The sequence below is a fragment of the Schistocerca serialis genome, chromosome 2 (assembly GCF_023864345.2).
Source record: "Schistocerca serialis cubense isolate TAMUIC-IGC-003099 chromosome 2, iqSchSeri2.2, whole genome shotgun sequence".
NCBI classification, from domain to species: domain Eukaryota; kingdom Metazoa; phylum Arthropoda; class Insecta; order Orthoptera; family Acrididae; genus Schistocerca; species Schistocerca serialis.
This window is the reverse complement of record NC_064639.1, coordinates 229,644,564-229,668,780: the sequence shown is the minus strand read 5'-3', so window position 1 is coordinate 229,668,780 and position 24,217 is coordinate 229,644,564. Positions and strand designations below refer to the sequence as shown.

Sequence of the window (24,217 nt, the reverse complement as noted above, 5' to 3'; positions counted from 1 at the left end):
AGCTTGAGCAGCGAAGATTTTTGTGAGGTAAGTGATTTGTGAAAGGTATAGTTTAATGTTTGTCAGGGCCATTCTTTAGTAGGAAATTTTGAAAGTCAGATTGCGTTGCGCTAAAAATATTGTGTGTCAGGTTAAGCACAGTCTTGTATAATTGTTGAAAGGGGACGTTTCAGTATCACTGACTTCGCTTTGTCTTGAGAATATTATGGTCCTCTTACGCTTCCTTGGGGAGCACTCGATGTTAATCTCTCCAGACAAAATACTAGTCGCCCCATTAAAAGAGTCTCACAGCTTTGGAGTGTTTTATATGGTGTAGAACTGCTACCAGACGGTCACGTGACCCTAAATGCTGGCGTAAATTATCGTAATAAAGTGGTTTTGTGTGTGTGTGTGTGTGTGTGCGTGTGTGCGTAAGGGGGGAGGGGTGCCAGCCGATTGTATACAGGTTAAGATGTAACATGGATCACGTGAAGACGTGACAGCACGGCAGAAAGAGGCTATAGTGTTTGGGTATGTCCACCGCCACATTTCAGTAAAGTTATGCGACTGGATTGTGTATCAGTGCTGCCTATACAACGCCTATACAAGGAATGGTGTACCACTCACAATCGCATAACACGGCGCAAAAGAGTGGTCGTAAAAAGACGCAGAGTGGAGATGAGTGCTACGGCTTGTCAGTGACAGTTGGTTACAAACCCCAGAGCAAATGCCACTGTTAGTGTATGCAGAACCATCTCAAGCAGTAGCCGAGTAAGTGCTGAAAAGGAAACTGCAAGCAGAAGACAGTTGGATTCGAATACATAGCAAAACGCCAAAGCATACAGTATCACGTAAAGCAGCACGAAAAAATGAGTCAAACAATGGAGAAACGTAATAAAATTTTTCCGGGTTTCAAGCTGCGTCAAGTGGTTAATTGCCCACGAGCTTTCGGCAGAGACCTCCTCGGCCATTGTCAAGTGGCTAACTAATTGACAATGGCAGAGATCTCTCCTGAAAGCTCGTGGGCAGTTAACCACTTGATGCGGCTTGAAACCCGAGAATATTATATTAATGGATATAGCCGCAAGAGCTCACATTCGTACAATTGAGCAACTTGTGACTAGCTGAGTCCACACGATTAGGGTAGTACGTTGAATATGTTATTCGACTCTTCCTGAAAAGTTCCCTCTCCAAATTTCAATAGCAGACTTCTCCGTGATGCAGACGTCTCTCTCGTAACGACGTTTAATGGAGTCTGTTGAGGATCGTGGTAATGCTCTCGCACCGACTAAACGATCCCGTGACGAAACGCACCGATCTTCGTCGGATCTTCTCCATCTCTTCTCATTGGTCCTACCTGACCAGGATCCCATGTTGTTGAATAATACTCAAGAATGTGTCGAACAAGCGCCTTATAAGCCACTTCTTCGTGGATGAGTTACATTTCGTTCAGTTTCATACTATGATTAACATCTGGCATCTGCTTTTCCTACTATTTGGTTTTACGTGGTCATTCCACTTAAGAGGGCTCAGGATAAGTACTCCTAGATATTTTACAGTAAATTATGCTTCCGGTATTTTCTCATCGATAGTGCAATTGAACAGTAGGGTTTTCTTTTCCTGTTTATTCGTATCACGATAAAATAAGAGAAATCAGGGCTCGCACAGAAAAATTTAAGTACTCGTTTTTCCCTCATGCTGTTAGAGAATGGAACGGTAGAGAGACAGCTTGAAGGTGGTTCAAATGGTTCAAATGGCTCTGAGCACCATGCGACTTAACTTCTGAGGTCATCAGTCCCCTAGAACTTAGAACTAATTAAACCTAACTAACCTAAGGACATCACACACATCCATGCCCGAGGCAGGATTCGAAGCTGCGACCGTAGCGGTCGCTCGGTTCCAGACTGCAGCACCTAGAACCGCACGGGCACTCCGGCCGGCCGAAGGTGGTTCATTGAACCCTCTGCCAGGCACTTTATTGTGATTAGCAGAGTAATCACGTAGATGTAGATGTAGATGTTGTTACATTTATTTACGTTTAGGCTCAGCTGCCAGAGCTTGCACCATTCATCAGCCCTCTGCAGGTCATTCTGCAAATCGATACTGTCTTCTGGAGTTGCTGCTTTGTTATAGACAACCGCTTCAGTGGCGAACAGCCTTACAGAGCATCCGACGCTTTCTGCTAGATTATTTATATATGTTGTAAACAATAATGGCCGTATCACACTTCCTTGGGGTACTCCGGAAATTGCGGCAGAGCGAGACGGTACCAAAAGGATTCCTGAAGTCAAAGACGCCGCATCAACCTGAGTTACAGAGCTATAGATCTTATGGAGGAACAGAGCGAATTGAATTTGGCAAGATCTCTGTTTGCAGAAACCGTGTTGATTTTTCTAGAGGAGATTTTCGTTCTCCAAAAATGTTGTATATCTTGAGCAACACGCTACCTAGTATTACTAGGAGCGTGTTGCTTGAAAACTCACTTCCAGTGCGATTGCGGGAGCTGATAAGAGTCCACATCCGCTGCGTGCGCCAGGACTGATGCTATAAATAGCACACTGTTCTGTCTAGCGCATTCACTCGATTTGAGTGAACAGCCACTGAGGCACTGCTTCTTACAATGATGCGTAAACGTTGTTTTCGTCGTCGCCGGCGAATGTTGGTTTACAAATCACTTGTCAATGTGGACGGCACTCTTGGTGCTTCGACATCTTCTGCGAAGGGTAAAAAGAACGGTGAGACCAAGAAGGGAAAGATTCCACTTGAACCTGTATTCGGAAAAAAACTTCAAAGCAACCAAACTAAAAGTAGAATGAAGAAACTTAAATTAACTTACAAACTTAACCACAGTAGCAATATTCCACTAGTGAAGTTTTTCGATCTTTGTTTTAACTCTGATATATTTTCAAAACAGGTGGAATCATTCCCTTCTTTGTCTCCACTGAGTAAAATAGTGAGAATAATACGCAAGCGATGTTCCCACTGTTTATTACAGGACTTTTATTGCCTTAAAATGCAAAAAACGGATAAGTGATAGAGACGTATTTAAATTTCAAAAAGACAAATTCTTGATCTTTGAGTCCTTGCAGAGTTTCTGAGTCCTTAATCATTGGGGAAAAAAGAATTGGAAATTTGTGGTAAGGTCTTATAGGACCAAACTACTCGGGTCATCGGTCCCTAAGCCTATACACTACTTAATCTAACTTAAACTAACTTACGCTATGAACAACACACACACCCGCGCCCTAGGGAGGACTTAACCCTCCGACGGGGGGAGCCGCACGGACCGTGACAAGGCGCCCTACACCTCGCGGCTACCCCGCGCGGCCTTAATCATTGTCGTAATCTGTAGTCTGACTAGTGGTAGCTGTATGCCATGGTGAAATACTGTTATAAAACTATCTGTATATGTCAGGCACATAATGTGTTATCTTGGCAGCATCTTCAAGTTTCTTCTTTTTGACAGGAACGTTTCCATTACACACTTTTATCACAGATATATTCCTTTGTACAACTTGAAGACTTCTCTGTGCATGCCAGCTATATACGTGTAAGCAGTAACATATCCTCTCTTTGCTGATGTGAAAGTCAGCTCTTATAAGACTTATCTGAAAGACTGTTTATTAGTAGCTCTGATGACAGTCTTTTTGAAAAATTGTGGCTACCAGTCTTTAAAGTTCAAAATGTATTCATTTACTGCTGTTTTAACGACGAATGGAGGTTGCTTTGTTTTAATAGTGTTAATCAGGCTGTCATATTGATCAGGGCCATAAATCACTTTCTTTATTACTCCAAGATCCGGTCAAAATGTAAAAAAAAAAAAAAAAACTATTATCTCTAGCATGTCATTAAATCGCTTAACAATTATAAGCAGCACAAAAAACCTTACCAATGTGTGGTTCTGGTTTTGTCCAGCATACGAGATGCACAAGTCGTGAATAATATCGTGTCCGAAACATATGATGAGACTGCAGCAGGATTCACAGATCCATTGTCCCACATGGACTTTTGCTAATCATTTACTTGACATTGTAAACATCCTAACTGAACTTTAAACATCTTCAATCCTGATTTTATGTTGGACTGATGCTCTAGAAATACTTTTCTTGTTGTTGGTCCTGTCTCTCTCTTGGTGCTCTTAGTGACCGTTATTGTTTTTCGTTATCAACGGCACAGCTGCAGATCCAAACTGAAGAAAATACAAAAAGGTAGGAAACTGTGGAGACGGAAGGGATCTGTAGAGGGACTACGTAAGGGAAACAGTCTTGAGAACAGTGTTGAAGAAATAGAAGAGAAAGTAGGTGAACGCGAGGTGGGAGATATGATAGCGGGAGAAGAATCTGACAGAGCTAAGAAAGATCTACGTGGAAAGCAGTTCCTTGGAGTAATCGACATTCCCTCAGAATACCTGAGATCATTATGAGAGCCAACCACGATAAAATTATTCCACCTGGTGTACATGATATATGAGACAGGTAGAATACTCTCAGACTTCAGGAAAAATGTAATAACTCTAGTTCTAAAGAACTCATGATTGTAAAGTATTGACACGAGTTATTTACAGAAGAATGGAAAAACTGGTAGAGGGCGACCTTGGAGTAAATTAGTTTGGGTTCTGGAGAGATGCAGGAACACACGAGGCAATATTGACCATACGACTTATCTGAGAAGATAGGTTAAGGTAAGACAAACTTACTTCTGCTGTATTTGTAGATTTAGCGAAAGCTTCTCACAGTGTGGGTTGGAGTGTATTCTTTGAAACTGTGAAGGTAACAAGGATAAAGCACAGGAACCGAGAAGTTATTTACGACTTGTACAGAAACCAGAGTACAGTCATCAGTATCCAAGGATATTAAAGGTACGCCAATGTTAAGGAAGGAGTCACACACGATTGTAGCCTATCCCCGATATTATTCAAACTGTAAATTGAGGAAGCAGGAAAGGAAACCAAGGAGAAATTTGGAAAGGGAACTAGTACCTGGGGAGAAGAAATAAGAAACTTGCAGCTTGACGATGACTTTATAATTCTGTCAGAGACTGGCTAAGAACTACGAAGAGCATATGTACGCAGTGCGTAGTATCTTGAAAAGATATTATAAAATGAAAATCGATGAAAGTAAAACAAGGTTAATAGAATATAGCCGAATTAAATCGACGACGCCGAGGGCATTAGATTAGGAGATGATACTAAAAGTAACATGTGAGTTTTGTTATTTCTGCAGCAGAATAGCTAATTATGGCCGGAGTGGAGAAGATATAAAATGCAGGCTGTCAGTAGCAAACATAGCATTTCTTCCACATAACCCTACTATATTCATTCTGAACATACTTTGTTAGCCTTTTAAGTCCATTTGTTCTATCATTTTGTTTATCAGAGAGATTTCATAGAGGGATGGGTTGTTAATCAATATAATTGTGTAAGATTTTGTTGTGAAGTGACATTTTTCTTCTCACGGGCGCAGATTTATCGCAGACAGCCAGTGTAAATATCACTATTGCTGTCGGAGGTTCCACAGCAGTGCTGCAGTATAAGTGTGTAACGTCTAACACAGCTGCTTTAAGTTCCGTGAGCCTGCAATGGACAATATTTGAGCTGGCAAAGTCGAACCTATAAACCATATTCAGAAATTTCTGATGCTATTCACGATATTCGGCTCATCCGTCTGTTGCACACCTTTCTTCTTTCCTTAGTTATCGAAAGCACTGATGTGTCCATATAAAGTGAGTCTTATGATAGTCGGTCTTTTAGTGTATTCTATTTGCCTTGATTATGAGATCTCTGAGGAGTGCAAAAACTAGAAGGTAAAATGTCATAAAGCGTAAATTATTTAGCAGTCTGTGTGCTGAAACAACATATACAGTGTGTACAAGATTTCGCGAAAACAACGTATACAGTGTGTACAAGATTTCGCGTTCGGACACTTAACACAGTATTTAAAACGGGCAAGAATTATACCTCTGCTAATAATTGGTAGCACAAAATACGTGGAAAAATAGTTCAAATGGCTCTGAGCACTATGGGACTTAACATCTGAAGTCATCAGTCCCCTAGACTTAGAACTACTTAAACCTGACTAACCTAAGGACATCACACACATACATGCCCGAGGCAGGATTCGAACCTGCGACCGCAGCAGCAGCATGGTTCCGGACTGAAGCGCCTAGAACCGCTCGGTCGCAGTGGCCGGCATACGTGGAAAACCACAAGCCTATTTCCTGATTTCGCCATCCAAAAACCGATTTGTGAAATTACTTTTGAATACATTATGGGAGTGAACAGTGATCAATATTTACTATCAAAAACAGTCTTTATCACAGTTTATTTATTACGGTGACCGGTTTTGACCACTACCGTTTTCATCTTCGGACCAATGAGTACGAATCTCCTTCTGCTAGAGAATCACTACTCAATGATTCTCTAGCAGATGCGGGTTCTTACTCATTGGTCTGAAGATGACCACAGTAGTGGTCGAAACCGGTTACCGCAATAAATAAATTGTGATCAAGACTGTTTTTGATAGTAAACGATTTGTGAAATGATTTGCTTCTATAAATGCAAATTTCTTATCGTGTCACAGTTTGCTTTCCGAAGTGGTGGAAGTACAGAATCAGCTATATTTGCAAAAGTTGACATGGAAGGGTTTTTCACTGATTACTTTGAGACCATTTGTAACCATTCATAGACTTCATATTCCCAAACAACGATGGAACTTCATGGATGCGCCATGTCACTGCGCCACAATTGTTCGCGTCTTGTTTGAAGAGCATTCTGGACAGTTCGAGAGATTGATTTGGCCACCACATCGCCCGACATGGGACATTCGAGAGGCCATTTCGTGCACAAAATCCTGCCATGGCAACACTTTCGCAGTTATGGACGGCTATAGAGGTGGCATAACTAATTGTTTCTGCTGGGGCTTCCAAAGACTTGGTGAATTCATGCGAAGTCGAGTTGCTTCTCTACACCGGGCAAAAGGGGGTCGGATACGATGTTAGAAGGTATCTCATGACGTTTTTCAAAATGGTTCAAATGGCTCTGAGCACTATGGGACTCAACTGCTGAGGTCATTAGTCCCCTAGAACTTAGAACTAATTAAACCTAACTAACCTAAGGACATCACAAACATCCATGCCCGAGGCAGGATTCGAACCTGCGACCGTAGCGGTCTTGCGGTTCCAGACTGCAGCGCCTTTAACCGCACGGCCACTTCGGCCGGCTGACGGTTTTCACCTCAGCGTAAGTAACTCTGGCGAGTTAAGGAACGGTTAATGAAGGAAACAGTAATTCTGGAGGATAATTGATGACACTCAAACACATTTATCACGTTTTAATAAGGAAAACATTTTTTCTTCTTCCTATTTCCTATATGTATATTTTTCACTTCTGAAAACTGAAAAAACAGTAATTTTTTTAGAATGTTAGGTGGACAAGGCCATCATGGTTTATTGTATATGATGGCTGACATGCATTGAACACCAGACGTGAATACAGTTGCTTACTACTGCGTTTTTATGCCTGCGATGGGATGGCTACCTCTTGAAGTGTGAAGTAACCGTTTTATTAAGAACTTATTTACAAAAGAGCACCTACAAGGTCAGAAATACCCTGTATAAAATATGTTTACCGTCTGCAAAGTAAGGGGATTCTCTTCTCTCTTTTTTTTTTTATTTTTTTGCTTGAGCAACAATTTTCTGAAGCCTGATTTTTTGTTTTATTTTACTTTTACGTATTTTTATTTTATTTTCTTTTTTCTTTTCTAGAAATTTTTAAGAAATAAGAGCCGAGAAGCGATTTAATCCTCTGGGTCCTGAACACAGTACCTGTCTCCTAGGCCCCCTCTGGTCGCTCAGCAGATTGTGTGAGCAGTTGCACCACGCTGTCGCTCGATACGCGCACTCGAAAACTTCTACCGTCCGAGATAAGCATCTCTGACTCGAGTGACTTTGAGTTACGTAATCGAAGTAAAGCGTTGCCACGTAAATAACCACACAAATGCGATATCAGTTAGTCGCCGAGATGCTGCCGCGCCGTTCCCTTCATCGTGTTTATCGTTGGTGTCCTGCAATATACAGTCATTGCAAAACGTATTCATACACTGTTGTTCATGTAGAATAACTTAGTGAGTAGAACTAAAGATCACAACCAGAGATGTTATTTCGTAAATTACCGTTATGCATTTTCCTACTTCATCTGTATATGAAAGGGGTAACCAAATTAGCCTTCTGCAAAACGTAAATAAAGATTCTGTTCAAAAATGGTTCAAATGGCTCTGAGCACTATGGGACTTAACTTCTGAGGTCATCAGTCCCCTAGAACTTAGAACTACTTAAATCTAACTAACCTAAGGAGATCACACACATCCATGCCCAAGGTAGGATATGAACCTGCGACCGTAGCGGGCACGCGGCTCCAGACTGTTAGCGCCTAGAACCGCTCGGCCACACCGGCCGACAAAGTTTCTGTACCAGTTGGCTTCGCAGACTGGAAAAGAAGTACTCATACACTACTAGAAATGCTATTTTGTCTAAAACTGACATGGTGAGTCCGTGGCTGTGTACAATTAATGTAGGTTAATTCTTACAATGAAGAAGACCAGCAACCAGTCATTATTAATACTGCTATTGATTTAGGTAAATAGCACCGTTACTGGTTTCGAACTGGAAAGTTCATCATCAGACGGCTGTTCACATGATTTTCAAGATACACTTTACATTATCGTCCGTTTTCGATTTTTATTCTTCCACTGTGGCGAAGTATTTTTGGCGTGTTGTTACCGTCGAAAATTCCGCTCGATTTTGTTGCGAAGTTGCAGGATTGTATCTTTCGAATATTCCAAAATATATCCAGCACTTAGGTAATTTGTACATCACCATATTGTGCAAAGCACCACACACACACACACACACACACACACACACACACACACACACACACACACCAAAAAGAATTTGCCACATGTGAAGTTATCACAAAGATTGCAGATTTACAAATGCCAGAAATGCAAACACAGAAACGAATAACGAACCGCTTGCAGCACGAAATGCCTTCAGCGCCAAGCAGCACGTCGCGAATGTTGGTTCTGATACGCGGTGAATGTCGTGCAACAGCAAAATGGGCCTCAAAGGGGCGCAAAGTGAGCCGTGACTTCCTGCGATGCTCATGACACGATAGTTTTTCTGTCGAAGTTACGCGCTTCGCGGCGTCCTGGTTGGCTAGCGCCCTGTGTTTAGGATGGCCACGGCTCGCGAGGTGAGACTCGGTAGGGGACAGTGACGGAGACTCGGTTGGCGGCAGTGACAGAGGGAAGACAGCGCACGGAGCATCGCAAGTAGTCAGTCGGCACTTGGTGTACTGCGAGGACGCACCGTGTTGACATTCCGGCGCCTGCGTCTGGCGGCGAGCGGAACTGGAGTGTGGAAGCAGTCACCTGTCAACGTACAGTCTGTGTAAGAGCTGTGTCTATCTCGAATCCTGGGGAGAGCGCGGGAGTTCACCCTGGCGTGCATGTTAAGTGCGAGCTCCTGGACTAACTTTAGAGGGTGAGCCATTTTGTGGTGGAACTTTTGAATGTGGTTGCTCCTTGTAGCCACTTTGATTTTCGCTAGTTAGTCCTTAAACCGCTTGGGCGTGGGTCCAGGATAGTAGGTATTGCAAGTCCATGTGACTGCACTGTCCCTTGGTTCCGTTGCATTTATCTTGAATTACAAGTGTGACCTATATTCGGCTATTCGTTATTTTTATTGTTATTATTAATATATTAAGTGGTCAGATTTATGAATCGAAGTTTATTCTCTGTATAAAACTTAAGCCGCTAATTTAAATTGGAATTGTAAACTTCTTCCTTGTTTGCAATTATAATAACAATTTTGCGATGTCAAACGTTGCTTTGGTATTTAAGCTTGTAAGCGGGTTGTGTAGTCATTATCACTTTGAGCTAGTTGTGGTTTATAAATTTATCTAGTGAAATTTCACGTCATTGGAGAGTGTTTAATGAACTGTTGCTTTAATTGTAATTGCGGTTGTCACACTGTAACGTTTAGCATCTCTTCCTGCATTTCGCGCTACCCAGTGCTTGGCGGTTGGTTTTAACATTTCAGTGTACTGTGTATTAATACTGGCTTCGTGTGTTCTAGAAGCCGCTATTGGTGTGCGTAGGCCCTCCTGCCTGTTGTTGTCACCTGAGCTCTCCAACACGGAATTCAGACGCGCGGCCGTCGTGAACGCCAAACGTCGAGAATGTGCTGTTTGCTGTGTAGGTCTTTCAGGCTATCATAACATCATATTGCCGAAGGCTTTCCATAGTGGGCAATTCACATATTTATGAGATTTTGCTGTTTGAGTACTTTTGAGACATAATAGCTTTTACAAATTGTTAATTTTCATATTCACAAGGCCTGATAATTGACTTAATTTCACAACTAGTGAGCTCAGATCTGCAGTTATGTTAAAGTTATATTTGTGTAAAGTAATCTTCTTTTTTTTTAAATTGGAGCCATAAAGCTGTTTTTCTTTCAAAAATTTTTGGGTTATTCTCATTCCTTTTATGCAATTGAGTAATTGGTGAAGGTCAGCGCAATTAGCAAATGCTAATTAATCATTTTATTGTTATCAATGCTCTGTTTTAATTAATGTGGTGAAACTAAATGGGGTCAACAGTCTATTCCTGTAGTCCATGTGCCCTACTTACCAATCCTATAGCTTACCAGAAAGGATTATAGAGAAAAGCAAATAGTTATTACCAATATGAAAATCATTTTCATAAATATCTGATGCTGTTGGAAGAAATCGGACAGCTGTGTAGTCCGCAATATCGCGATTTAGAGAAAGAGGCGCTTTAATTAATAGCGAAAGACTAGGTCGAACACAGAACCTAACGAAAAGGGAACGAAGTATGTTAATATTGATGATCAAGAAAGTTTCAAAATTGACAGATGCTTCATTGTCTGCTCATGTTAAGGTTTATTTTGTGAAGGAACCTCGCTGCCGCCGCCGGAAGTCCATTGTATCGCAGAATGGCACCACCTCTAGCCTTGAAATATCTTTAGAAAGTGATGTAGCAATGAAGTACAACGCTTCATTTGCTTTAAAAGATTAAAGATATACCTACCGTGTTTATAAAATAATAAAGGAGGAAGAAAAGTAAGGTAACATTCATAAATTAAAATATTTATCGCAATTTATTTATAGTACACAACAAACATAGGAAGTAACTGATCTGCTGCCAGTGCCTAGAGAATACGCCTTTATCTGCTTGTAGCCCTTGAAAAAGGACAAATTAACACGAAAAACATGTTCTTCAACCTCAGTTTTCAACCCGTTACCACTGACTATTTGTAATGCCAAAATAGTGCTATGATTATCGATTACACCATGATTTTTGAGCAGCATTTCAAAGATTGGAATCAATAGGAGAATACTGGTGCTTTTTGTATAATATTTAACAACTTACCACTTTTCGAGAAAAGCGAACGGTGGACGGACGAAATTTTCTTTTATTTGCCTAATTAATTTAAATTTTTGATTCTGTGGATTTCAAAACTGAGAGTATAAAATTTTTTAACTTCGTTCGATTTCTACTTTTATTACAGTATATAATATGGACAAAAAGCCAAAAATCGGTTATTTCAGAACCGCTTATTTTGAGCGGCTTTAAAAGTCAGCTTAAATTGGCGTTCGAAAAACCGAAAATCTGTTGCTTCAGCAACAAGTCCACTATTGAAATTGATGTGTGACAGGTTTATAAATTATTTAACAAAATTGTTGTGTATCTTGATATTCGTCCGATTACACAGAATGAAAAAAGGCAATTGCGAAAGCATGTTACTTACATTTTTGTGGCTTTAAGCCATGTCAACTTAAAATGAGCTGACAAATTCATCTGTCGTTGGCATTACGATTAAATATATTCGTGACGCTGTTACATATTGCGAGCACACATATCCATATGTCATAAAACAACATAGTCTGCAGACACTCTTGTTCGTTAGCCCATCACTAGGCACTTATGCACTAAACTGCAGCGGCAGATTACTGTTTACATGCTTCGGTCGACGCCACACTGGGCGACTTGCACGCCGGTGGTGAGGACGAAATGACGATGAGGACAACACAACACTCAGTCCCCGAGCGGAGAAAATCTCCAACCCAGCCGGGAAACGATCCCGGGCCCGCCTGCATAGGAGGCCAGCACGTTACCTTCCAGACAAGCAGGCGGACAGCAAACAAAAAATCGACGCCGTAAGTTCAATCCAGAAATTTACCAAAGAACAAATGGATTTGTGGCTGTGAAGAAAGCAACGCTGTTTTTTGTTTTCCTTGCGTGTTATTTGGGGGAGACGTTCATTGCGGTAAGACCAAAATAACTGATTTTGGGCATGTATAGTCTAAAATAAAAGTACATGAAATGTCAAATCGACACATGAATAATGTGCTTAGTCTTTTATTTATAGCCAAAATGAACATTCAGCAGAAATTAGATTCCCAATGTAGACAAACAACTGACAGCCACAGCAGACGTGTAGAAAAGAATAGATATATATTGAATTTAATTCTAAACTGTATTCAGTTCTGTGGTGCTTTGGAACTGGCTCTTAGGTGCCACGATGAACATGATGTCTCTCAAAATAAGGGGGTTTCCCGTGAGATAATTCACTTCAGTGTGGAACAGGATAAAGATCTTCACGTTCATCTTAGTCAAGCATCTGTGTTCAAAGGCATTTCTAAGACTGTTCAGAACGAACTACTGCAATGCATGTTGGAAGTGTACCATGATGAAGTTCGTAAAGAGATAAAACGTGTCAATTATGTTGCAATAATCGTGGATGAAACCGCAGATGTGACTTACGAATTTCTATTGCGTTACATTGTTGAGGGAAACCTGTTGAACGATTTTGGAACTTCGTTAATCCAGGAAGTCAGAATCTTGATATTATAGCGGAGAGTATTTTGAAAGAAACTGAACCATTAATTGGCGATGACCGAGACAAAATAATAGCTCAGAGTTACGACGGTGCAAACGTTACGAGAGGCAAGTCGAATCGGGTTCAGAAACTGATGAAAGACAAATACCTAATTGAAAAGTACATCCATTGCTATGTGCATCAGTTCAACCTTGTTATATCTATGGCAGCCTCTGTTAATCGCAAAGCCCTCATCTATTTTGCACATCTGACAAGTATTTCTTCTTTTTTTTTTTTACTCTCCACAAAGATCAAAACTGTTGCACAGCATTATTAAAATAAGCCTACTCCGTGTGTGTGTCACGAGATGGAATTACCATTCTGGAGTGGTAAAAGATATTTTTTGAAAACAGGAAAGATCCTGAAACTTCCTGGCAGATCCAAACGGTGTGCCGGACCGACTCGAACTCGGGACCTTTGCCTTTCGTGGGCAAGTGCTCTGCCAACTGAGCTACCCAAGCACGACTGATGTCCCCTGCTCACAGCTTTACTTCTGCCAGTACCCCCTGCGAAGGAGAGCTTCTGTAAAGTTTGGAAGGTAGGAGACGAGGTACTGGCAGAAGTAAAGCTGTAAGGACGGGGCGTGAGTCGTGATTGATTAGCTCATTGCCGGCACAGTAACTCAACGTGTTCGGTCAGAGGGTTAGTTGCCTTCTGTAATAAAAAACTGAGTTAATGGATCAACGACGAATTGAAACGGATGTCTTGCGACGTCCGCACCGACCAGATACAACGAACGAAAACGACTAAAAAAAAAGGGTGGTAGAGCACTTGCTCCCGAAAGGCAAAGGTCCCGAGTTCGAGTCTCGGTCCGGCACACAATTTCAATCTGCCAGGAAGTTTCATATCAGCGCACACTCCGCTGCAGAGTGAAAATCTCATTCAGGAAAGATCCTGTTGCTGTCAAGGAAGTCACTGAAACAAGTGAGAGCATAAAACTATCTTCTATCATTGAAAAAGCTGGTTCATACAAAAAAGACTGCAAGATAACGAATTCATTTTCTATAAGTTAATTCCTCATACAGACGTACTTTGTAATCAGCTTCAGCAGAAGACATCCAGAACTTTGAAGTGGTAACGCAAAACATCAGAGATGACATTGACTCAATCCTTAACGACATTAGTTTGGAAAATGACGGAAAGATGCCTGCCAAGAAGCCAAGGAATTATGATGGGCATAAAAAAAGAGATGCTTTGGAAATGCTCGTTGCCATCCTTTCTGAAACAAAATTACGTTTTCAGTTCAATGGATACCTCATTGCAGCCAACTTATTTGATGTAAATCAGTTTGACAAATACATCACAAATTTTCCACACAAATACGTTGAAATTACAGACACATATAAATTTCTGGAAAAAAGAAATTAGAAGGGTGACCTTCCCGTCTTCTGCGTTAGATTGAGTTGAGAGCAGTTTCTGGCAGAGTTCCGTTTCTTTCGCTGATTCTAGAGGATGAACTTTGTGACACATTCGACGAGACTGCTAAAAGTTTTGAAACTGCTAACGATGACGCCTATCTCGACATTAGAAACTGAGCGATGCTTTTCGATGCTCAAGACAATTAAAACGTTCCTACGAAACACCGTGAAAGAAGAACGACTGAGTGCCTTAGGGATGCTATCCTGTGAAAAGTCCTTTGAGTGTAAAGTTAAAGATTTAAATTTGAGAGTGACAGATTTATTTGGCAAGGAATGGATTTCCAATACCGTTCCTACTAAATACACTCCTGGAAATTGAAATAAGAACACCGTGAATTCGTTGTCCCAGGAAGGGGAAACTTTATTGACACATTCCTGGGGTCAGATACATCACATGATCACACTGACAGAACCACAGGCACATAGACACAGGCGACACCACTGGAGGCGGGCTGCACGATGTTGGGGCGTGAGCGGAAGACGGCCTAATGGTGTGCGGGACCGTAGCCCAGCTTCATGGAGACGGTTGCGAATGGTCCTCGCCGATACCCCAGGAGCAACAGTGTCCCTAATTTGCTGGGAAGTGGCGGTGCGGTCCCCTACGGCACTGCGTAGGATCCTACGGTCTTGGCGTGCATCCGTGCGTCGCTGCGGTCCGGTCCCAGGTCGACGGGCACGTGCACCTTCCGCCGACCACTGGCGACAACTTCGATGTACTGTGGAGACCTCACGCCCCACGTGTTGAGCAATTCGGCGGTACGTCCACCCGGCCTCCCGCATGCCCACTATACGCCCTCGCTCAAAGTCCGTCAACTGCACATACGGTTCACGTCCACGCTGTCGCGGCATGCTACCTGTGTTAAAGACTGCGATGGAGCTCCGTATGCCACGGCAAACTGGCTGACACTGACGGTGGCGGTGCACAAATGCTGCGCAGCTAGCGCCATTCGACGGCCAACACCGCGGTTCCTGGTGTGTCCGCTGTGCCGTGCGTGTGATCATTGCTTGTACAGCCCTCTCGCAGTGTCCGGAGCAAGTATGGTGGGTCTGACACACCGGTGTCAATGTGTTCTTTTTTCCATTTCCAGGAGTGTATTTTGAAGCTGTCATCCCAGAGTCATGGAGTTGCTGTTTTTGGTGAGTACAGTGCCTTTAGTTTTAAATGTCATAATTTGATTAAATTTGTTTCGCAAAATCCAGATTACGAGTTCGAATCATTTATACATGCTCTAGCAGTCAATGGGAAAAGAGCACATGGGAGGACACGGCACGCCTCCCTCTCACAGGGCTGGCAGCCTACGTCCGTGTTCTGTGCTCCCGGGAAGGCAGAACCGATGTAATAATGGACATATGTATTCTGGTTTTGTGAGAGTCGTATTCGAACGCTGTGACAGAACAAGATTGCTCTCTGCACTCAATTCACAATAAGAAAAGAAAACAACCAACAAGCACAACTCAAAGCAAAGCTGAGCACACAAATTATTCGGTAACGGGTAGAGCGCAGCTGTTGGCTGAGACTGGCAGTGTCGTTAACGTGGTAGTTCAGGTCCGATCTCCACCGGTATCTTAAGCAACCATACATAAAAAAAACCCCTGCTTACGTCTGCCACGTAAAAGTGATCGCATATACCCTGTGAGCAGTGAAAAACTGTGCTGTTGATACGTGTGCACCCGTGTGCATATATGTGTACAAGAGAGATTTGCGGAGTCAGTGTTACGTATTGTATCTCACGCAGCCATGGGAAAAAGATAGCTAAAGCAACCTCTCTCTCTCTCTCTCTCTCTCTCTCTCTCTCTTATACAAACGCTTGCTATCATGTTCTCCAGGAATATATCAAACTCTCACTGTGCATAAGAATGGTTCTGTTGTAATAAGTATTTATTTCTGTTTCCCTGTACGTTTTGTTTGAAATAATATCTTATGAAATATATATGAACTATTGACGAAATGACATATTACGTTCGATGCTCCCCAACTAAGTTTTTTTCTTTTTTTTTTTGGCACCGCCAATGGAATGCGTTAGGGGTCGCCAATGGTGTGCGCAGATATTTAGAGCCACATATTTCAAGAAACGCGTTATTGTAGCCAAGATAGACCCAAAGCCGACGCCTACCACAGTAGTGCAAGTTTATATCCGAACTAGCTCCGCAGACGACGAAGATATTGAAGAAATATATGATGAGATAAAATAAATTATTCAGATAGCGAAGGGAGGCGAAAATTTAATAGTCATGGGGGACTGGAATTCGATAGTAGGAAAAGGAAGAGAAGGAAAAGTAGTAGGTGAATATGCAATGGGGATAAGAAATGACAGAGGAAGCCTCCTGGTAGAATTTTGCTCAGGGCATAACTTAATCATAGGTAACACTTGGATTAAGAATCATGAAAGAACGTTGTATACGTGGAAGAGGCCTACAGACACTGAAACGTCTCGGATACATTAAATAATGTTAAGATAGAGATTTAGGAACCAGGCTTTAAATTGTAAGACATTTCCAGGGGCAGATGTGGACCTGACCACAATCTGTTGGTTATGAACTGTAGATTAAAACTGAAGACACTACAAGAAGGTGGGAATTTAAGGAGATGGGAACTGGATAAACTGAAAGAACCAGAGGCTGTAGAGAGTTTCAGAGAGAGTATTAGGAAACGATTGACAAAATAGGGAAAAGATATACATCAGAAAAGAATTGGTAGATTTGAGAGATGAAATAGTGAAGGGAGCGGTGGATCAAGTAGGTAAAAAGACGAGGGCAAGCAGAAAACCTTGGTAACGGAAGAGATATTGAATTTAATTGATGAAAGGAGAAAATATAAAATTACAGTCACTGAAGCAGACAAAAAGGAATACAAACGTCTCAAAAATGAGATCGACAGGAAGCGCAAAATGGCTAAGCGGGGATGGCTAGAGGATAAATGTAACGATGTAGAGGCATATATCACTAGCGATAAGACAGATACTGCCTACAGAAAAATTAGAGAGACCTTTGGAGAAAAGAGAACCACTTGTATGAATATCAAGAGCTCAGATGGAAAACCATTTCTAAACAAAGAAGGGAAAGAAGAAAGGTGGAAGGAGTATATAGAGGGTCTATATAAGAGAGATGTACCTGAGGACGATATTATGGAAATGGAGAGGACGTAGGTGAAGATGAAATGGGAGATACGATACTGCGTGAAGAATTTGACAGAGCACTGAAAGATCTAAATCAAAACATGTGTGAAAATTACCAAACTATCAGTTTAATAAGTCACAGCTGCAAAATGCTGACACGAATTCTTTACAGACGAATGGAAGAAACTGGTAGAATCCGACCTGGGGGAAGATCAGTTTGGATTCCGTAGAAATGTTGGAACACGTGAGGCGATACTGACCCTACTAGTTATCTTAGAGGATAAGTTAAAGAAAGGCAAACCTACGTTTCTAGCATTTGTAGACTTAGAGAAACTATTGACAGTCTTGATTGGGATACTATCTTTCAAATTCTTAAGGTGGAAAATGTAAAATACAAGGAGCGAAAAGTTATTTACAATTTGTACAGCAACCAGATGGCAGTTATAAGAGTCGAGGGACATGAAAGGGAAGCAGTGGTTGGGAAGGGAGTGAGAGAGGGTTTTAGCCAATCCCAGATGCTATTCAATCTGTATATTGAGCAAGCAGTGAAGGAAACAAAAGAAAATTAGGAATTAAAATCCATGGAGAAGAAATAAAAACTGAGGTTTGCCGATGACATTGTAATTCTGTCAGAGACAGCAAAATACTTGGAAGAGCAGTTGAACGGAATGGACAGTGTCTTAAAAGGAGGATGTACGATGAACATCAACAAAAGCAAAACGAGGATAATGGAATGTTGTCGAATTAAGTCGGGTGATGCTGAGGGAATTAGATTAGGAAATGAGACACTTAAAGTAGAAAAGGAGTTTTGCTATCTGGGGAGCAAAAGAACTGATGATGGTCAAGGTAGGGAGGATATAAATTGCAGATTGGTAATGGCTAGGAAAGCGTTTCTGAAGAAGAGAAATTTGTTAACATCGAGTGTAGATTTAAGTGTCAGGTAGTCATTTCTGAAAGTATTTGTATGGAGTGTAGCCATGTATGGAAGAGAAACATGGACGATAACTAGTTTGGACAAGAAGAGAATAGAAGCTTTCGAAATGTGGTGCTACAGAAGAATAGGTGGGTAGATCACATAACTAATGAGGAGGTGTTGAATAGAACAGGGGAGAAGAGGAGCTTGTGGCACAACTTGACTAGAAGAAGGGATCGGTCGGTTGAACATGTTCTGAGACATCGAGGGATCACCAATTTAGTATTGGAGGGCAGCGTGGAGGGTAAATATCGTAGAGGGAGACCAAGAGATGAATACACTAAGCAGATTCAGAAGGATGTAGGGTCCACTAGTTACTTGAAAATGAAGAAAGTTGCACAGGATAGAGTAGCGTGGAGAGCTGCATCAAACTAGTCTCTGGACTGAAGACCACAACAACAAAAGTTTCAAGAAATCTGTCAAGAACTTGTTGAATTAATGTCCCACAGCATCGCTGCGTTATTGGTGAACCAACACGCTATTAAGGAGGAAGTTATAATATTTTGGCTCTTCATAGTATTTGGCAAAGCGCACAGGCAATCATCAGAACGTCACTCAAGACAATGCACCAAAGCTGGGGCCCGCCACGCACGCAGTACAATAGAAAAAGATGTTCTAGTAGTGTAGTGCGTACACCAAGAGCATTTATAGGCCGAAAAACCAATTATTGTTCGATGGTAACTACATACAGTATCTAGGAGTAAGCGTGCAGATCAAAGTGGAACGGTCACATAAAACCAGTTCTAGGAAAAGTATGTGTTAAGACTATCACAAATTTACCCACGAAAGCCTTAGCATACAGTGATCAACCATAACATCTACTATCGATATATGTCCACCCAGGAGACAGCAGCGTCACCTGGCGAGGAATGACTGCCTCAGACACGCGCACGGCGCACGTAGCATCAGGGAGGGTGCTGTCCTTGTGAAAACTGGGCAAAGGACGCGATCTGTCTGAGTTTGACCGAGGGCAGATTGTGATGGCCGGAGCCTCGATACGAACATTTCGGAAACTGCACGACTTTTGGGGTGTTCGAGGAGTACTGTGGTAGGAGTCTTCAACACGTGACGAAACCAAGGTGAAACTACATCCTTACTTCGTGGGATTCTGCGGCAACCCTCATTACAAACGTCACAGGTCGTGGGCTGCGCAGACTTGTAAAACAGGACAGGCGGCGAAGTGTCGTGGAACTAACATCAGACTTTAATGCTGGCCAGGTTATAAGTGTGTCAGAACACGCAACGCACTTAACACTCCTAACAATGGGCTTCCTCAGACGACGACCCATGCATTTGTCAATGTTGACAGCACGACATATTCAACTACTACTGAAATGGGCATATGATCATCGGCACTGAACGCTCGCACAGTGGCAGACCATTGCACGGTCTGATGAATAACGATACCTTCTTCTTCATGTCGGTGGAAAAGCGCGAATCTGCCGTCTTCCAAGGGAACAGCCCCTTGACGCCTATACTGACAGACGGAGACAAACTGGCGGCGGCTCCATTATGTTTTGGGAAACATTCGCTTGGCCATCCATGGGTCCGGAGGAGCTCTTACAAAAATGGCTCTGAGCACTATGGGACTTAACTTCTAAGGTCATCAGTCCCCTAGAACTTAGAACTACTTAAACCTAACCAACCTAAGGACAGCACACACATCCATGCCCGAGGCAGGATTCGAACCTGCGACCGTAGCGGTCGCGCGGTTCCAGACTGAAGCGCCTAGAACCGCTCGACCACCTCGACTGGCGGAGCTCTTACAAGGCACCATGACCACCAAGAAGTGTCGTACAGTGGTTGCAGACCACGTGTACCCCTTTATGACGATCACGTTTCCTGTCGATAGTGACATTCTTCAGTAACAAAATGCCCCATATGACAAGGCCAGGAGCGTGATGGAGTGGTTCGAGGAACATAGCGGTGAATTCCAATTGATGCGCTGGCCACTCAACGCGCCAGATCCGAACGCGGTCAAAGACGTCTGGGATGTGGTTGAACGTGGCGACAGAGCTTACTGACCCCTCCGCTGAATTTACGGGAAGTAGGTGACTTGTGCGTGCAGAAATGTTGCCAGCTCCCTCGACCGACCTAGCAAGCCTCACTGGTTCCATGCCACGACGCGTCGCCGCTTTTATCCGTGTCAAATGTGGAAATACCGGCTATCAAGTAGATGGTCATAATGTTCTTGCTGATCAGTATATTAGCCCTCTTCCTGCCGATTCTTGAGTATCGCATCTCCTTACCAGGTGCGAAGAGTAGTATACTGATAAATATCCTTGAACATACGTCCTAGCATAAGTCATAATATATACAGAATGAGCGTTAAGTCTTTCTTTGGTTAAAAATATTTGTTTCTAAAGAAATATGCTACATACAGCTATGTGGCTCGTTGCAAATGGTAGCGCAATGCATAAAGCTATTTTACGAATACACTTCCACACATGTTTCCGGTTTTTCTGCAAATGGTAGCTTAGTTCATGGATGCTATTCTGCATGTGCTCTGGCAGCATCTGATTCATTTTTTCTATTTGTTGTAGGTAACATAATTCAGGAGTTATACTGTGGCCTCTATGTAGGAGGGAGCCGGAGTGGCCGAGTGGTTCTAGGCGCTACAGTCTGGAGCCGTGCGACCGCTACCGCTACGGTCGCAGGTTCGAATCTTGCCTCGGGCATGGATGTGTGTGATGTCCTTAGGTTAGTTAGGTTTAAGTAGTTCTAAGTTCTAGGGGACTGATGACCTCAATTGTTAAGTCCCATAGTGCTCAGAGCCATTTGAACCATTTTTTTAGGAGAGAACCCAACGTGTTTTCTGGTTTCATGAAACACGGTCAGCGACGGTTCTGAAGTGCCTGTGGTCAAGATCTGTCAGATGTGAAGGGCATGAAAGGATGGCACGAGAAGATTAGAGAGACCGGCAGACTGAGTGACAAAGCAAGTGGCGGCAGACTTGGGGTGAGTGACGACACTGTTGATACCGTGCGTACAGCTTTTTAACGCAATCCACGAAAATCGAGGCCTCGTGTTTCCCGAGAAACAGCCATACCTCAGAGCGCAGTGATGAAGATTTTACACAAACGGTTGCATTTACGTGGATACAAGGTGCCAACTCCTGAAAACTTGCAGCCAGATGATAGGTCTAGAAGTTCTGAGCTTGCTAGGAAAATGCTGGAAGGAATCTATGCAGACAATGAAGCGACTTTTCACATCTCCGGGAATGTAAACAGGCACAATGTGCATATACGGGGTCCGGAGAACGTACAGATATTGCGATGCAGCAGATAGGGGACAGACCAAAACTGAATGTTTGATGTGGCTTAATGCACTAGGCCGTTCTTTTTCACGGTCGTTTTCCCGGGCAACCTTCTCGAACAACCGGAACCAAGCAGAAATTATTGTGGTACAAGAAGTACGTTCCGCCAAATACCGAAAGATGGTATGTGGAGCAGAGTTGCAATGTACTCACTACTCCAGGTAGCTGGTATCAAATGTAAACAACTATCATTGATGTCGTTTTCATCTTTGGTTACTTTAGAAAGACAAATGCCTAGTAATACTGAGTGAAACGGTAATATCGAAAAAAAAAATTCTGAGTATTCCAGCAGTTTTACTGATACGCAAATATTGCAGTGACTTCTCTTACGACACGTGCAGAATTATTTCTCTTCCTCGAGACAGATTTTACAACACGCTGTAGGCGAAGAGACCAGCCATTTCACTGCCATACAGCTTTGGTGCGTACAGAATGACATTTGATACGTTACTTACCAGACGAGGTCAGCGTAGCACTAACTGCCTGTGGAGGCAAGTTGCGTCTGTAGCGGACTTGTCGGCTGCTACTGGTTTTATGTGGAAGCAGCGTCAAGGTCACTCAGCGCGCGCCCACAGCGGCGGTGATAAGGCGCGCTCCAAACTTGCTTATCATGCCGGCTTGTTCTGCTCTGTGGAAAGCCCGTAACTCATCTTACAACCCGCAACATTTCCTCTGTGGCCGAATAGCCCATGACTTGTATATTCCAACCTGCTCTTCAAAATGTTACTACTCACTTCCTGTACTCTCTTGCTTGAAACTTTCGTGGCTCTTTTTTTAGGTTTAAGATTACACCTGCGAAACACAGAAATTCATTGAGTGAGGACTTTACTTTTACACGTTTACCCACATTTTCACTCACGGATTCACAGCCACGAGACTGGCTCTGTGGCTCTTATACTTGTCGTAGCATCCATAATGTGCGCTTATTAAAAGGCAAGGAAATTGCTGCAGTTGCTGGATACTGAAACATAACGCTAGTAGCAAGGCCACTGATAGCCCTGCAGGACTTGAAAAAAGCATCTAAGCTCTATCCATCATTAAAGATATAACTGAGTGCCAAGTATGACCTATAGAGAGGATGATCCAGTACTTTCCGTCCGACGCGCGCACTGCTTTAAAATTAATGTATAAACTTGGATGCCATATGTATTTTCTTATGGACTTCAGAGCTAGTGGAAATAAGTTTTTGAAGCTCGTGTACATAAGTTGTACATCAAAGGTACGGCGAATACGTACATTTTCGTTTGGTGTCTAATTAATATCTTAGAATAACATCTAATTAGCCAGAGCCAAACCGTGAAGATGATGTAACCTAAGAACAAAAGTTTCATAGACTCAAATCCAATTTTAATAGGAAAAAAAAGATATAAGAAGAGGCCCAAAGAGTAAGAAATATCAATAGAAATAAAAACTTACCAAGAGCAGGATTTTATTGTTCGGAATAATCTGTATTCCATTCATGAGATACAGTAAAGATGTAACTCTGTTGGTTTAATGCCAGTCAGCAGCACTCATTGTCTTGAGTTAATCATGTAGTTGGTGTACACAAAGGATATTAAATGTTTCTTACAATCTGTTTCATATAGTTCTTATCCTTGGTTACCCTACAATTTTTCGCTTCTGTCGCTGCTTCCATTGACAAAATAATTATACCTGAATGTCAAATCATGTATCTTATTAAACTGCCCATTCTTATAGCTGAGGTTTTCCGTTGACCTCTTTCCATGCCTATTTTTTCTTACTTGCTCTGTATACATTGTTAACACGGTTCCGTGAAACCATGTATCAAATTATCATATTTGCTTCTTGTATTAGAACCTCGAAAAGAGCTGCACTTGGATGATGTAAACAAGTCGAATTAAATCAGGTGACGCTGAGGGACATAGATTTGCAACTGTGACAGTGAAAGTAGTAGATGAGTTTTGCAGTTCCGGTAGCAAAATAATTGATGTAGGCAGAAGCGAAGAGGAAATATGAGTAAAATACAGATTGGTACAAGGGCAGGAACTAATATAAACGTAAATGTGTGTCTTATCTGGAAGTGTTTGTCTACTGCCATAAATTTTTTGTGTTATATAATATCAATATACGTGCCCATTTCTTCGATATGAAACGTAGAAGCAGTTCGATACTGAAAATTTGAACGTAATTTCAAAGAAACAAACTCATTTAAATAATTTGAGTGATTACGCAGTAAATTACATACTCGAGATTACATACTTATGAGTACTTAGTAACTTGGGAAAGCCACAGGCTTTGGAACACCACAAATTCTAGGAGAGACTGGTTACGCACAACGTGTCTAGCCAGTGGCTACAGCCATAAGTCGATAAACACAGCCCTGTCGACGAACACAAGCAAGAAAGATAAGCAGGAAACAGACAAACTGCAGCCAACAGTGCGCTTACCCTATGTGAAAAACGTTACTGACGGAATAGGCAAACACCTTCGCCGC

At 42.3% G+C, this 24,217-nt stretch overlaps 1 protein-coding gene across 1 annotated transcript in view; it reads right to left on the bottom strand.

The window, feature by feature from the left end:
* The window catches only part of LOC126455494 (glutathione S-transferase 1-1-like), a 37,274-nt gene extending 14,991 nt beyond the window's left edge, over positions 1-22,283 (bottom strand). Inside the window, exon 1 of the mRNA XM_050091245.1 lies at positions 22,218-22,283. The gene's annotated coding sequence lies outside the window, so the exon portion shown is untranslated. The remainder of the gene's footprint in view (positions 1-22,217) is intronic.
* Between the last annotated feature and the right edge of the window lie 1,934 nt (positions 22,284-24,217).